Source organism: Eumetopias jubatus, unplaced genomic scaffold, assembly GCF_037043125.1.
Source record: "Eumetopias jubatus isolate StellerSeaLion01/CBP00866 unplaced genomic scaffold, mEumJub1_p1.0 scaffold_13, whole genome shotgun sequence".
Lineage (NCBI taxonomy): Eukaryota > Metazoa > Chordata > Mammalia > Carnivora > Otariidae > Eumetopias > Eumetopias jubatus.
In genome coordinates, this window is record NW_028274819.1 from 56667868 (window position 1) to 56681854 (window position 13987).

The 13987-nt window shown below is 53.1% G+C and overlaps 1 protein-coding gene across 1 annotated transcript in view; it reads right to left on the reverse strand.

The window, feature by feature from the left end:
- Nucleotides 1-13987, reverse strand: part of GDPD5 (glycerophosphodiester phosphodiesterase domain containing 5) — an 82972-nt gene that overhangs the window by 50290 nt on the left and 18695 nt on the right. The window contains exon 2 of the mRNA XM_028116013.2: nt 956-1039. The gene's annotated coding sequence lies outside the window, so the exon portion shown is untranslated. The remainder of the gene's footprint in view (nt 1-955; nt 1040-13987) is intronic.

The following is a 13987-nucleotide window of genomic DNA, read 5'->3' on the forward strand; positions in this document are numbered from 1 at the left end:
CAAGGAGGCCCTGGTTTATCTGTCAGTCAGAAAAGCTGGTCAAACGTGCGGTGGAAGGAAAGGAGATCAGAGCCTCTTCAACCATTAGACTGCAGAGCCGTTTCTGAGCCTGTTTCCGCTTCTGCTCCTGAATAATAATTAGCCTCTCCCGATTTACAGGAAAAAAAAAATGTTACCCAAAAAAGTCTCAATTATTTTCTCCCACATTTTTTGCCTAACCCCCTGATATCTGTTTGCACACATCTGTTCCGGGTCTAGCAGAAGACGACCTCAGCATTAGCACAGAATACTGACTTCCTGTCACTCTGTCTCTCTTCATCGTGGTGCCCTGTGAAGGATGGCGGCCCCTCTACTTCCAGGCATGTCTGAGAACCTGGGGCCTGACCTTCTCTTCCCTCCTTTCAAATGTCTTCGTTTCCCTTCCGTAACAAAAGAAAACTGGACTTACTTGAATACTGAGGAAGAAAGCTGCAGGAATTTGCTGGCTCAGCACACCTTGAAGGTTCACGCCAATTCCATGATTCAAGACCTCCAATTCTACCATTTGCTATTCATTCCTTTGGCTGAAGCATCACCTGCTCTAGGATTATCTTTTAAAATACAGATCCCCCCTGGAAATGGGAGCCCTTTAAACCCCGAAACTGGAGGTCAAGGAAACTTAGTTTAATACATGGCTCTAGAGGCAGGAAATCACAGGGACTGAGAATGTGCAATGAGAGCCAGTCGGCCTGGGTTTGAGACCCAGTTCTACCACTTACTAATTGGTATAATACCACCAGACCTCAGTCTCCTTATCTGTAAAGTGGGGATTATTATTATTACTGTTGTTTTTGTAAACTGTGAGGCGCTGTCCCCCTGGGAGAGGCAGGCGCTGTTACAAGCAGCCAGTGTGTTACCTGCTGTAACTTGTGTCTAACTCCTTTCTCCCCCTACCCTTTGCTTCTCTTTTCTTTACCTGGAAGAAGGTATCAGTGGCTGTGAGCGGGGCTCCTGAGGATGTCCTGTCCACGGAGGTGGTGATGTCACTTCCCTGGGACAGCTGAGAGGACAAGGGGACAAACCCAGTCAGATCACTCATCAGTCCACCCTGCCTTCTCCTCTCCCACCTGACCCTTCGCGAATGCCCACGCGGCGCCCACGCCATGCTGGGTATGGGACCCAGGGATGGGCCACGCCTTGTCGCTGCCTGGGGAAGCCGCCGAGTCGGCGGGTGGTCCAGCTGTGGGCCACCAGACCCCGCACAAACAATCCCACCGCTATGCATGCTGCCTGCAAACCAACCCCAGCCCCAAACCCAGGACAGCCAGTACCCCAAACCACTCTCACCCCCTCCGGAACCCAGGGAAATGCAGTCCAAGTCCCAGCCATCCTGGAGAGAAACTGGGGCTGCGTGTGGCTCCTGGGGGGGGGGCGGTGCTGAGGCCCTTTCGTGCAGCCCAGAGACCTGCTTCTCTGGAGGTGGCTGCCCAACCAGCTGCTCTTCTAAGGCAGCTACTGAGGGAGGGCCAGGGGGCTGGCAGCGGGATCTGGGGCACCGCAATTATGTGGCTAACTTCTGACTCATGCCCTGCCTCCCCCATCCCCAGTTCCTACAGCCAGCAGGGCAGCCCTCCTGAGGAGGAGAGACGGCACCAACAGGTCCTGGGGAGAGAAGGAGGAGGCAGCCCCAGGGCAGTGCTGCTGGCTTATGAGGGTGCTGCCACAATGCCCAGCCCACCAGGGCACAGCTGGGAGCCTCCCTAGGCCTCCCAGAAAGTCAGAGGCAGAGCCAGGGCTGGGACCTAGACCTCCTGCTGCCATGCAGACCCACGACAGGGGTGGCTCAGGCCCGCTGCCCGAGGCCATGCCAACATGAGAACTCTCCAGCCCGATCAGTCCCCGGAGCCACACGCCGGCAAGAAACACACAGCCAAGTCTCAGCCTCAGACTGGAGGGGGACCGAGCTGGACTCAGTGACAGCTTAGGAGAGACATCCAGCTCCTGAGACACAGACCCCTGGGGCACCCCAACCCTGCTTCTTTCTACCTGCAGTCCCCAGCTTTCTCCCAGCGCTACCGTCTACAAAGCATACTTACTTCCTGTGTCTCCCACTATGACCCTAAGTGACAGATGGAATATAAATAGAGCGGGGCTTCTCAAACTTCAGTGTGCAAACAGATCACCTGGAGACCTTGTTAAAACACAGTCTGACACAGTGCTAAGAGGTCTAGACTGGGACCTGAGATTCTTCATTTCTGACCAGCCCCCAGCTGATGCTGGTGCTGCGGATCCAAGGGCCACAGTCTGAGTAGCAAGAACACAGTTGTTAACAGCATGGACACGGGGGTCAAACTGCCCAAGTGAGAATCTTGACTCTTACCGTGTAACCTTGGGCAAGTTACCTAATCTCTCTGTGCCTCTATCTCCTTATTATAAAATAGTAACAATGACAACAACAGTATTAAACCTGACTCACAGAGGTTGATGTGAGGACTAAATTATGTAAAATGCTTAAAGTGATTATTATTTCAAATGTAAAAACGAAGACTCTGAGAGACGGGCACAGCGAGCAAGGTGGCAGAGCCAGAATTCAAGCCCAAATCTCTTCATGTACATCCTGAGATACTAAGCCACCCTAAAATGTCACAGCCGGCAAGCCCTCCCCCACACATGGAGGTTGAGGCCCAGAGAAGGGCGGGGAGCTGGCAAGTTTATGAGAAAGTTGGTGTCAGAAATCCAGGCTCATGACTCCCAGCCTCCTGTTCTTTCCACCTAACTACCCTTCTGCACTGAAGAGAAAGTGTCACAGATTCTCTCTGAGGAGTCCCAGCCTCTGCTATCAGCCTGCACAGGGTCTGTAGCTAGCCTGGAAGCCAGATGTGGGAATGGCGGGATGTGGAGGCCAGCCCCCTGCCCACCATGGCCCGGGTTCACCTGCGCTCTCAGAGCCCCGCCCAGCAGGCCAGGTGAGAACAGTCTGGGGGCCTCCTTCCATCTCCATCTCCTACCTCCAGTCTATGGCACTGCTTGGTCTCAGGGTCCCCCAGCTGGGGTGGCAGGCAGAAGGTGACATGGCCTGGGCCCAGCTCCACCCCCACCTTGGTTTCTCAGCACAGGGCCAGTGGGAGCCTGTGAGTCACCTGAAGGAAGTGCCTGGCCCCAAACAGGAAGTGGCTCTTCAAGCTGAAAACCCCTCCAGGATCCCCAGGGCCCCGCAGCAGGTGGCTGGGGGGAGCAGAGCCTGAGGAAACTGACTGGGATATAGTAACACCTATTCGGATTTTACCTGAAACTCAAACGTGGTACCATCCTCTGGACTGTGAAACGTGGCCAGGGGCTTTTCTGCTGTGTGACGTTAGGTATATCAGTGCCCTTCTCTGAGCCTTTATTCCCTCATCTGCCGGATGTGGGGCTGCATTACAAGACTGCCTAAAGGGACACCTAGGTGGCTCAGTCGGTTAAGCGTCTGCCTTCAGCTCAGGTCATGATCCCAGGGCCCTGGGATCAAGTTCCACATCAGGCTCCTTGTAGGGAGTCTGCTTGTGTGTGCACGTGCTCACACTCTCTGACAAATAAATAAAATCTCTAAAACAAAACAAAACAAAACAAAAACAAAAAAAACAAGACTGCTTGTGGCCTGGCATTCCACAATGAAACAAAGGGTTGGAGGAAGCAAATATGGGTTTTAAAAAAATGAGCAAATGCAAATATGAATGAAAGGCATGAGTGAATGCAGACACATAGATTTAAACACCAGCCGTAGGACAAGCTCCATCATTTATCTGACGTTAGCTGTATGATAGAGATCTCGCTGATGAGATCTCCTCCCACCCCCTGGGTCACCCTGAGGCACAGGGAAAAAGGGCTACTGCCCGGAGCCCACACATCACAGACACACGCTCACAAATGAACATAGCAGAGAACATATGGGAGCCTCTGCCACAGGACATCCGTGGGACCCACCAGCATAATCTGCTCCCCGAACGCCCCTCGGGCCCCCCTAAAACCCTTCTCCATTCCTGGGGCATGAGGAACAAAAGGTGATTCTGTCCCGATGAAGAACTGTGGGTCGCTTTGTTGCTGATGGGGAAGAGGGACACTAGAGGGTGGTGCTGGAGGTAGGGGGGAACAGGAGGGGACCAAAAGGCAGGAATGTTTAGGCGCAAATGCAACTTGTCAAATCCTTTCTCCAGACAGCAATGAGCAATAGCTTCTTACATAACAAAGTTATCTGTTTCCCAGGAATGCCAAGCAACTATTTGGGGGGGGGGGGGGCGGCTTTTCTCCCTATTCCAATTTGTGGTCCTAAGAGTACTCATGAATTAGTGTGGTACCCACAATAAATGCACAAAGGGGCCAAAGAATATCTCACAGTATCTTAGAATTCACATTACTCCAATTAGTGTAACATGAAATGTGACACGAACTCTTCACATCGGCAACTAGGTGGACGTGAAAGGCTGGGACTGAATAGTTTCAATTTTATAAATGTTTAAAAATTTGAATACTTCATCTCGATTCAAATGATTTTATTTTAAAATCTGATATTCACTGATTATAATGTGTATAGTTTTGATTTCCAGAGATAATTTCAAGGCAAAAAATGATTTTTGAAGATGTAAGTTTTCTTTTCTTTGCATTTCATTTACATTTTTGATGGAAATATACTCAAATTCCAAGCACTTTAAATATAATTGCATTTTTTAAAAGATTTTATTTATTCATTTGACAGAGAGAGACAAAGCGAGAGAAGGAACACAAGCAGGGGGAGCGGGAGAGGGAGAAGCAGGCTCCCCGCGGAGCAGGGAGCCCAAGGTGGGGCTCGATCCCAGGACCCTGCGATCATGACCTGAGCCGAAGGCAGACACTTAACGACTGAGCCACCCAGGCGCCCTGTAATTGCATTTTATTTTTGATCTTTCAGATTGTTACTATCAATACCCAACTTTCAAATGATGTGCAAATCTTGATTATAAGGATATAACTCTGATGATTTCGCTAAAATGAACACAATATATATATTTTTTAATTTTTTATTGTTATGTTAATCACCATATATTACATCATTAGTTTTTGATGTAGTGTTCCATGATTCATTGTTTGTTCATAACACCCAGTGCTCCATGCAGAATGTGCCCTCTTTAATACCCATCACCAGGCTAACCCATCCCCCCCAGCCCCCTCCCCTCTAGAACCCTCAGTTTGTTTTTCAGAGTCCATCATCTCTCATGGTTCGTCTCCCCCTCCGACTTACTCCCCTTCATTCTTGCTCTCCTGTTATCTTCTTCTTTTTCTTTTTTCTTAAAATATGTTGCGTTATTTGTTTCAGAAGTACAGATCTGTGATTCAACAGTCTTGCACAATTCACAGCGCTCACCGTAGCACACACCCTCCCCAGTGTCTATCACCCAGCCACCCCATCCCTCCCACCCCCAAATGAACACAATATACTTTATGAAATAAATAAGGAGTAATGTATGAATTCGGTTTTATCACTCATTGGAACATCACCGGCCCACCAACAAAACACCCAGATGTGGGCACCTGGGTGGCTCAGTAGTTAAACGTCTGCCTTCAGCCCAGGTCATGATCCCAGGGTCCTGGGATTGGGCCCCGCATCGGGCTCCCTACTCCGCGGGGAGCCTGCTTCTCCCTCTCCCACTCCCCCTGCTTGTGTTCCTGCTCTCGCTATCTCTCTCTCTCTCAAATAAATAAATAAAATCTTAAAAAAAACCCACCCAGATGTGTACTCATAATTACATTCAGTCTTCTTTGCTATTCTGTCACTTTCAGTTGTATAAAATCATAACTTTACATGTATATTTCAATTTATATTATGACGATAGAACTGTTAAGGTGAGAAAATCATATTACTTTATTTCACAGTTTCTGGGTTTGTTTTATAATCTTCAAATATCCGACAGAGATATTATGGGCCTCTAACTGTATTTTTGCTCTGGGTCCTGCACACTTGGCACTGGGCCTTCCTGTTTTACCCCCTGCTCCTCAGCAGGGTAGGCAGGGAGGGGCCCGGGCCTCAGAATAGGTCTTGCAGTGTCCTAGTTGTTAAGCCTGGTGAGAGCAGGACCCTGTCCATCTGAGCACAGAGCTAACCCTTTCCACAGTACGTGCTCCACAGATGGTTGTCAGATGTGCTAGTGATTAACAGCAGTGACTAACCACTCGGGTACCTAGCTCAGTCCATCCTGATCGTGGAGAACTTAGTTCAGGTTCCAAGTTAGACAGGGCTGGGGGCTGGAGCCAGGTCTGCCAGTTGGGGAGCTCTGTGGGATTCTGCTTCTGGAAGCTGAGAGAGAGCACGTGGACCTGAGGGAACAGTGGAAGCGCAAGGAAGCTCTCAGAAGGTCTTGCCTCTAGCAGACCACACAGTCCTGGGGCACCTCTTTTGCACCCCCCTTTCTAACAGGTGCAAAGAGTTATCACTTATTGGAACTTCCTCTGGGCCAGGCTCCACATAATCAGCACCACATATGCTTTATTGGAATATAATCCACGGACTAATTCTCAGGAGAGGCCTCTGTCATGCTCCACCCACGTCCCCTGGGGTCCCTCTACTCTTCAGGGGCATACCCGCTTGCGTGGTCCCTCCCAACAGCCAACACCTGTGGCGGTGTGTGGGCAGACTGCCCTGGGCTGCTAGAATCCCTTTGCTTGCGATCATGACCATTCCCCGGGGCCCCCTTCACCAGCAACCACCTGGGTAAAGGTCCCAGGTCTCTAGCACCTTGTTCTGACAGTCAGCTCTGGCCCCATGTCCCCAGAGCTCCTCTGCAGACTGAGCCAAGTGCCCTTCCACTCTCGCTTCTCCTCCTCTTTCTGGTTCTACTTTCACTCTTCTCTTAGCAGCGTCTTTTCTGGAAAACTTCCTAATAAATCACTCTCACCTGAATCCTTGTCTCAGGGTCTGCTTCTAGATCACCCAACCTCAGACGGCTATGAGGTCGGTGCCCTTAATTTTCCCATTTCAGAGACAAGGAAACTGAGGCTCAGACCTCGGGTTGTTAAAGCTCCCCCATGTGGCAAGCAGCAGAATAGACTTGAATTGAGGTGGCCCCTGGTGCAAAGCCCGAGCCCTGACCCCTCTCCTGCCAGCATCATCTGATCTGTTTACAGCCCTCAACGTTGTCCCCTCCTGGCCATCCGAGCTAACTTTCATTTTTTTTTTTTTTTTTAATTAGAAGGAAAGCAGGAGGATCTGTAGATGATCCAAGGGGGATGACTAAGTCCTCAGATTCTTCTGGTTGGCTCAGATCCTGTTTTGGTCAATCCTTGTGAATCAGGGCGGGTCCGACATTCTGGGAATGCAGGGAGACTTCAAACCAACTTTATGAAAACAAGTTGTAAAAACACTGGCCGCCACTCAAAGCGACCGGCTGATCAGCTTGGCTCCACGGTGCAGGGTTGAACAAGTTCACCAGCAGGGAACGCACAGCAGGACAGACTTCGGCTAGACCCAGAGGAAGAACTTCCCCGTCATTGGGAAGAAAGGGAGTGCTCGCTGGAAAGGGGTGGAGGGGGGCAAACTGGGCGAGACTCAGGTCTGTCCACTGCCCCTGGAAGCAGTCAGTCCAGAAGAGGTGTCTGGGGAGGAGGAGGAGGGGGACTCGGGCTATGAACACCTGCTCTAGTTCCCTGCAGGCCCCCCGGGGAGCTGGGTGTGTCCTCCTTGGAAGCAAGAGGATCCATGCCCTGACCTTCCCAGGCTTTTCTTGTTTGAAGCAGCTCCGAAGCCACCCCTAGAGCCCCGGAGACAGAAGACCACCGGAGACCAACTCCGCCCAGCTCTGAGCACCAACCACTGACTCGGAACCCGCTTTATGAGGATGCTCGGAGTTTGTGGGGCTTCTGCCTCCTAGGAGGTCAGAAGTCTCCACAGGAAAGGGTCCCCCAGTTCTCCCACCCCCAAGGTGGACGGAGGCCCTGCAGCCTGGCAGAGCTCAGGGCAGCACGGAGGGCTGCCACCATGCCGCCTCCTCCTCCCCTGCTCTGCACAACCATCCCTCCTAGAAAATGCCCCCGCCCCTGCAGAGAACCAGAGCAGGTGTTCCTAGCCGGTCTCTCTCTCCCTGCCCCTCCCTCGCACCTCCTCTGGGCTCCTTCCAGACAACAAACGAATGGGCCTGTGTCTCACCCAGTTGGTTCTCCTCCGCCCCTTTCCAGCCTGCACTCTCTTTCCTACCTTCCCTCTCATCCAAACCTCTGAAAGAGCTGTCTACACTCACGTCTCCACTTCCTCCCTCCCATCTGCTGCTAAACCCACAGCCCTCTGTTCCCACCAAGTTCAACCATGACCTCTGTGTGAGTGAGCCCACTGGGCAGCTCTCAGTCCTCCCTGACACGGTGGGCTTCACCCTCCTTCTGGAAACATCCTCCATTCCTGGTGTACAGGACACCACTTGCTCTGGTTCCCCTCCCCGTCTCGGGCCCCCCTCTCAGCCCAGGCCTTTCTCCCAAGCCCTCTGTCCTCCTTCACCCTCTCCTCGTGCAAGATCATCCAGCACTGCTGTCTCTGCCTGGACCAAGCTCAAAGCCCGAGTATCCAGTGACCCCTGCTCATCCTGGCCTGGACACCCCACAGGAACCTTGTACCCACGGTGGCCCAAGGGGAACTCATCACATTCCCCTAAGCCTGCTCCCCGCCCCCCATCCCTATCTCAAGGCACCTCCATCCTCCAGTCTTCCAGGCCTGGCAGATGGGAATCACCCTTCCCACCCACCTTCCTCAAGCCCCCAGGCCTACCTGAGACCTGTTCTTCACCCTCCTCCCCTCCCCTCCCACCAAAAAGCCCTCAAGTCTCGGCTCAAACTCCTCCCTGCAGGAAGCCTTCCTTGACTCTCCTGGTAGATCGGCATGCCTCTTCCTGTTTTCGTGAGCCCTGCACTGCCCGCTTCAGCAGCCAGGCTGTGTCCAGCTGCATACTGATGCCCCTGGCTGGCTCTGGAAGGACAGAGGCAGTGCCTGATCTGACTGTGGGTCCCAGCACCCAGCCCAAGTTCTGCACACAAGAGCCCCTGGGAGAGAGTCCCCAAATCTGGGGAACTTGTCTTTCTGCTGAATTTGCCCCATTGGTGAGATCCGGATCTCCCCTCTGCCCACACACGTCCCAGGGCAAGGGCTGTCTCTGCTCTGCCCCTCCGCAGGGCTTAAAACACAGGAGCTCTTAGCCCCTTGGAGACACATTCTAACCTGTCTGCCATGTAGGAGGAGAGACCCCACGGGGGTCTCTTGCAGGCAAGCAAGGGGCCACTCTCATATATGTGCACAAACACACAGAGGCAGACACACACAAATACAGAGCGCGCATCACAGACAGCCCCTGGCAAATACACACGGACGCACGGGCACAAACACAGGCTCATGGAGGTGTAGACAGCCCCACAGATGCACATCCTGGAAGCAGCGTGGACTGGGGCCTCTGCTTCCCTCATGGACACCATGGGTGCCAGGAGTCAAGGTTGGCTTGGCTGGGGCTCCGAGCTGGCTCTCACAGCCGTAGGGCAGGGGCTTGGGGCAGGGGGCGGCAGCGACAGCGACAGCACACAGCTCCGCAGCTTCGGCCCTTCTTTTCCCCTCAGTTTCCGTGACTTCTTCCTCCAGGAAGCTCTCCCTCTCAGTGCTAGGTGGGGAGGAGGCCCCCAGAGGGGATCCTGCCCAGATCGCATCCTGATCTTTCCCCTGGGCCCCTTGTCACGTGTAAGGGAAGGGCTGGACCGGCCCAGTTTAGGATCAAGACTAAGTCCCCCTCCCCAGCCCTGGTCCTGCCTTGCCTCCCCATGGCAGCTCATATGCCACGCCCCCCCCCCCCCCCCCCAGTAATCCTTGGCGGTTCCCTTTCTCAGAGGCGGCGCCAACGTCAGAGGGAGAAGCCAGCCCTGACGAGTCCATGTGATCCTCAGGACAGCCCTGTGGGGTGCTGCTGGGGTGCTGCTCCTTTACAGGTGAGAGACAGGTGACTTTCCCAGGGCCACATGGCTGCCAAGCCCTTCTTCTCTGTCACTGAAATCCTGTTCCCAGCCACCCAGCCCTCAGGAGGGAGCACCGGCCAGAAGAGTGCCTGGAGGAGGCTGCAGGAGCGGAGGCTGGAGGGACTCGCAGGGAGGAACCGTGCCTGCCGAGCTGAATCGGAGGCACCCTGCATGCTGCAGCCACGTGCAGGGGCTGAGGCTGGCTCCTTTACTAACTCGCTGTGGGATGTGGAGCGAGTCCCTGGGCCTCAGTTTCCCCATCTGTGATGTGAGTGGGAGGTGGACACCACAACCCTCGGGATCTGTTGCACTCGGACCCTGCGAGGCTGCAGAGTAGGACGGGGTGCTGAAAGGAGAGGCCGGGAGAGGTGCAGGGGCCCTTCCACACCGATGGGGCTGAGGCCAGAGGAGGAGGCCACTGGGTGTTCTCTGGCCCTGCCAGCTTCCCTCAGGTTAGCTGCTAGGCTCCCCCAGACCTCGCAGCCAAGGCAGGCACCCTCCCACCCTTCTATCTCCCCTTGCAGCGGAGGAAAATTGCAAAGTATCCAATATACTAGAAGGGGAGAAAAAGGTAAGTGAGCGTAGGTATGCATATCACATGCAAAACCCATGCAAATGCCCTGGGCAAACACCTGGGCATGCGCCCCAACATTCCTGTCCTCCCCCTATACCCCCTAAGGGCAGCACCTTCCCAAATCCTGCTGATCGCACCTCAGAAGTGGCTCCCTCATTAGCCAGGCCCCTTCTCCAGCCCTGCCCGAGAAACAGCCAAGAACCCCTTGGGAGAAACGCCATATACAAAGCTTTTGTCAACCTGGCCTCGATTCACCTTCCCAGCCCCCCCCCCACCTCATCTCAGGGGAGCCCCAGCCACCTGGAGCTAAGTCCCCGCCCCAGGAACTTGACCTGCCACACCTTTACACAGCTAGTTTCTTCTGCACTTTGAACTCCTATAGATCCCTCAATACCCAAATGGGAAATGCTGCAGTTCAGTGAATTGGCTTCTGCATTGGGAATCAGGTCTTAAGGTCCGCACACCATGAGTAAATCGCATATGGTCAAAATCACCCTTGACTACATCTAGCTTATTTACAATGCCTAGTCACCGTTCTAGACGGCTCCCATGTTTTGACTCACCTCTCACAACCGTAGCGGACTGTATTTTCAGAGACATCTGCAGCAGTATCTTTCATCGCACAAGCTCTTTCTACAATGTTCCCAGGGAGAGGTAGGGTCTAAGCTACCCCCACTTGAATCTGGGCAGGGGGGGCTTGGGACTAATGGCTGAAGAGATACCCTGAGGCTCCCCAGGCCAGCTCATTGAACGTGAGGCAGCTTCTGCTGAGCTCACTGGAATACTCCTGCTGGAGCGCTGGGCCGCCGTGGAGACAGCCTGACTGCTCCGAGCCTGCCATTCTGTGGGGAAGCCCAGATGAGTCCACAGCCAGGAACGGAGCCCTGCGACTACCCAAAGAGCGAGAGGGACCCAGCCAACCTCCAGCTGCCCCAGCCCCTCACCGTTCTAACCACCATGTGACTATAACCATGTCAGAGACCCCGAGCCACAACCACTCAGCTGAGCCCACCTTAAGATTCCTGACCTGTACACACTGAGATGATAAAATTGTTGTTCTTCTATAAAGTCACAGAATTTCGAGGTGATTTGTTTTGCGTTAACAGTAACCGGAACATCGTTATGCCCACTTTAGGGAAGAAGAATCTGAGGCACAGAAAGGTTAAGCAATTTGGCCAAGGTCACAGAGCTGCTAATTAGCAGGGTCAGGATTTGAACCCAGGCAGTTCACCCCAGAATGCACAATATTCACTGCTATGCCATACTAACTGCCTTCAAGTTCTGCTTCGTCCCCAAGCCCGCAGCAGGCCTCAGGGAGTGCCTGCTGAATAAATGACTGAGGGAAGGAATAAGCAAATGAACAGGTGAGTGAAAGCGGAGTGTGAGCTCCCAGGTGCAAGGCTGGACCTCAGGCAAGCCTGAGCCATGGGGAGGAGTCTGACACGAGCCCCTCATTACTGGGGCGGCGCTGCCGACCACAGCCCTGGGAGCAGGTGGCCATCAGAGGAACCTGGCAAGATGCCACTTGCCTCTGGCCCCACGCAGAGGAGCCTGAGATGCCCATCTTCCTGCTCCCGGCCTTCCTCAGCCCTGCACGCTGCAGGATTATACACAGGCCCCTGGAGAGCCAGTCCCACCTGAGGACAAGGCCCGTGGATCCTGGAGACTGCAGCAGGAAGGTCCCTGAGCAAGAAGGCTAGAGACCCTAGTGTAATCCTGGCATGGCCACTGACAGGCTGTGCGAACCTGGGCAAGTCCCTGCCCCTCTTTGGGCCCAGGTGCTCTCCAGCTCCACTGCTCTAAGATTCACCAGATGCTGAGCTAGCCTCGTGGAGGAAGGTTAAGGTGAGCTTGGGTATGTGGGTCCCATAAATCCCAAAAGGGGTCCATCCCGAGATGGAAAGTGCATAATGAGGACGAATACCCCGCCCCCCTCACTGGAAACCTGCCTTGCAGGGCATTTTTATGCACACAATTTCTAATCCTTGCAACTCCACCAGACTCAGCAGTGATGAAGGACTCAAACTCACAGCTCAAGTGATGCCAGAAGCCATGGTCCAAACCAGGCCCGTTCACCTTCAAAACTCCCACTCTTCACAGTAGCAAGAGGTGACACAACCCATATGTCCAGTGACAAACAAATGGATAAACATGTGGTATGTGCATATGGCAGAATATTATTCAGCCATAAAAAAGGAAGAAAATCTTGTCACACGCTACAACACGGACAGACCATGAGGACATTATACCAAGTAAAATAAGCCAGTTACGAAAAGACAAATAAGGTATGATTCTACAGATATGAAGTATTTAGAATAGTCAGATTCATAATGGAATGGAGCTTGCCAGGGGCTGGGGGGGTGGAGGGAATAAGAAGTTATAGTTTAATGGGTTTTTCAGGGGTGTTTTTTTTTTAAGGATTTTATTTATTTATTTGAGAGAGAGAGAGCATGAGCAAGGTGAGGGGCAGAGGCAGAGGGAGAAGGAGACTCCCTGCTGAGCAGGGAGCCTGATGTGGGGCTCGATCCCAGGACCCCGAGATCATGACCTGAGCCAAAGGCAGAAGCCTAATTGACTGAGTCACCCAGGTCCCCTGGGTATTTCACTTTTGCCAGTTGAAAAGTTCTGGAGATTAGCTGTGCAACAATGTGAATAAAGTTAACACTACTGAACTGTACACTTAAAAATTATTAAGATGGGGGACGCCTGGGTGGCTCAGTCGGTTAAGTGTCTGCCTTTGGCTCAGGTCATGATCCCGGGGTCCTGGGATCGGGCCCTGAATCCAGGCTCCCTGCTGAGCAGGGAGTCTGCTTCCCCCTCTCCCTCCGCCTGCCACTCCCCTTGCGTGTGCTTTCTCTCTTTCTCTCTCTCTGATAAATAAACATAAGAACGGCTAAAAAACAATTAAGATGGTGAATTTTAAGTTATGTTTTTTACCACAGTTAAAATAATTTCCCACTCTAGGGGTAGAGAGGGAGATTATAAAGACAATTAGGGAGGGGAGTCCAGGCAGGCTTCACAGAAGAGGGGCTTTGAGTTGGGCAGGGTTTGGGCAAGCACAGATGGGTCTGGGGCATTATAGGTTCACAGCTTTGGCCTCTGCCTCCCTTGGTCTCTCCTAGGATCAGGCTGACTCCATCCCCCAGCCCACTCCAGCCCTTCAGATCTGCACACAAGAGCAGTGCCCAAAGGGGACCACGCATTGAAGAGAGAAGGAATTATTTAAATACCTTCTATGGCTCCCTTCCCACTTACTTCATGACCTTAGGCCAGCCCCTGTTCTTCTGGGGCTCAGTCTTCCCACCTGTACAACCAGAGGATGACCCAGGATTCCTTCCAATTCTCACGCTGGGAGTAATCTCTGAGGGGAGGGGGAGGTGGGAGGTGCCAGGTGCCAGGGACCTGCAGAGGGGGGGCGGGCGGGGGGGAACCAGGACACTCACTGTT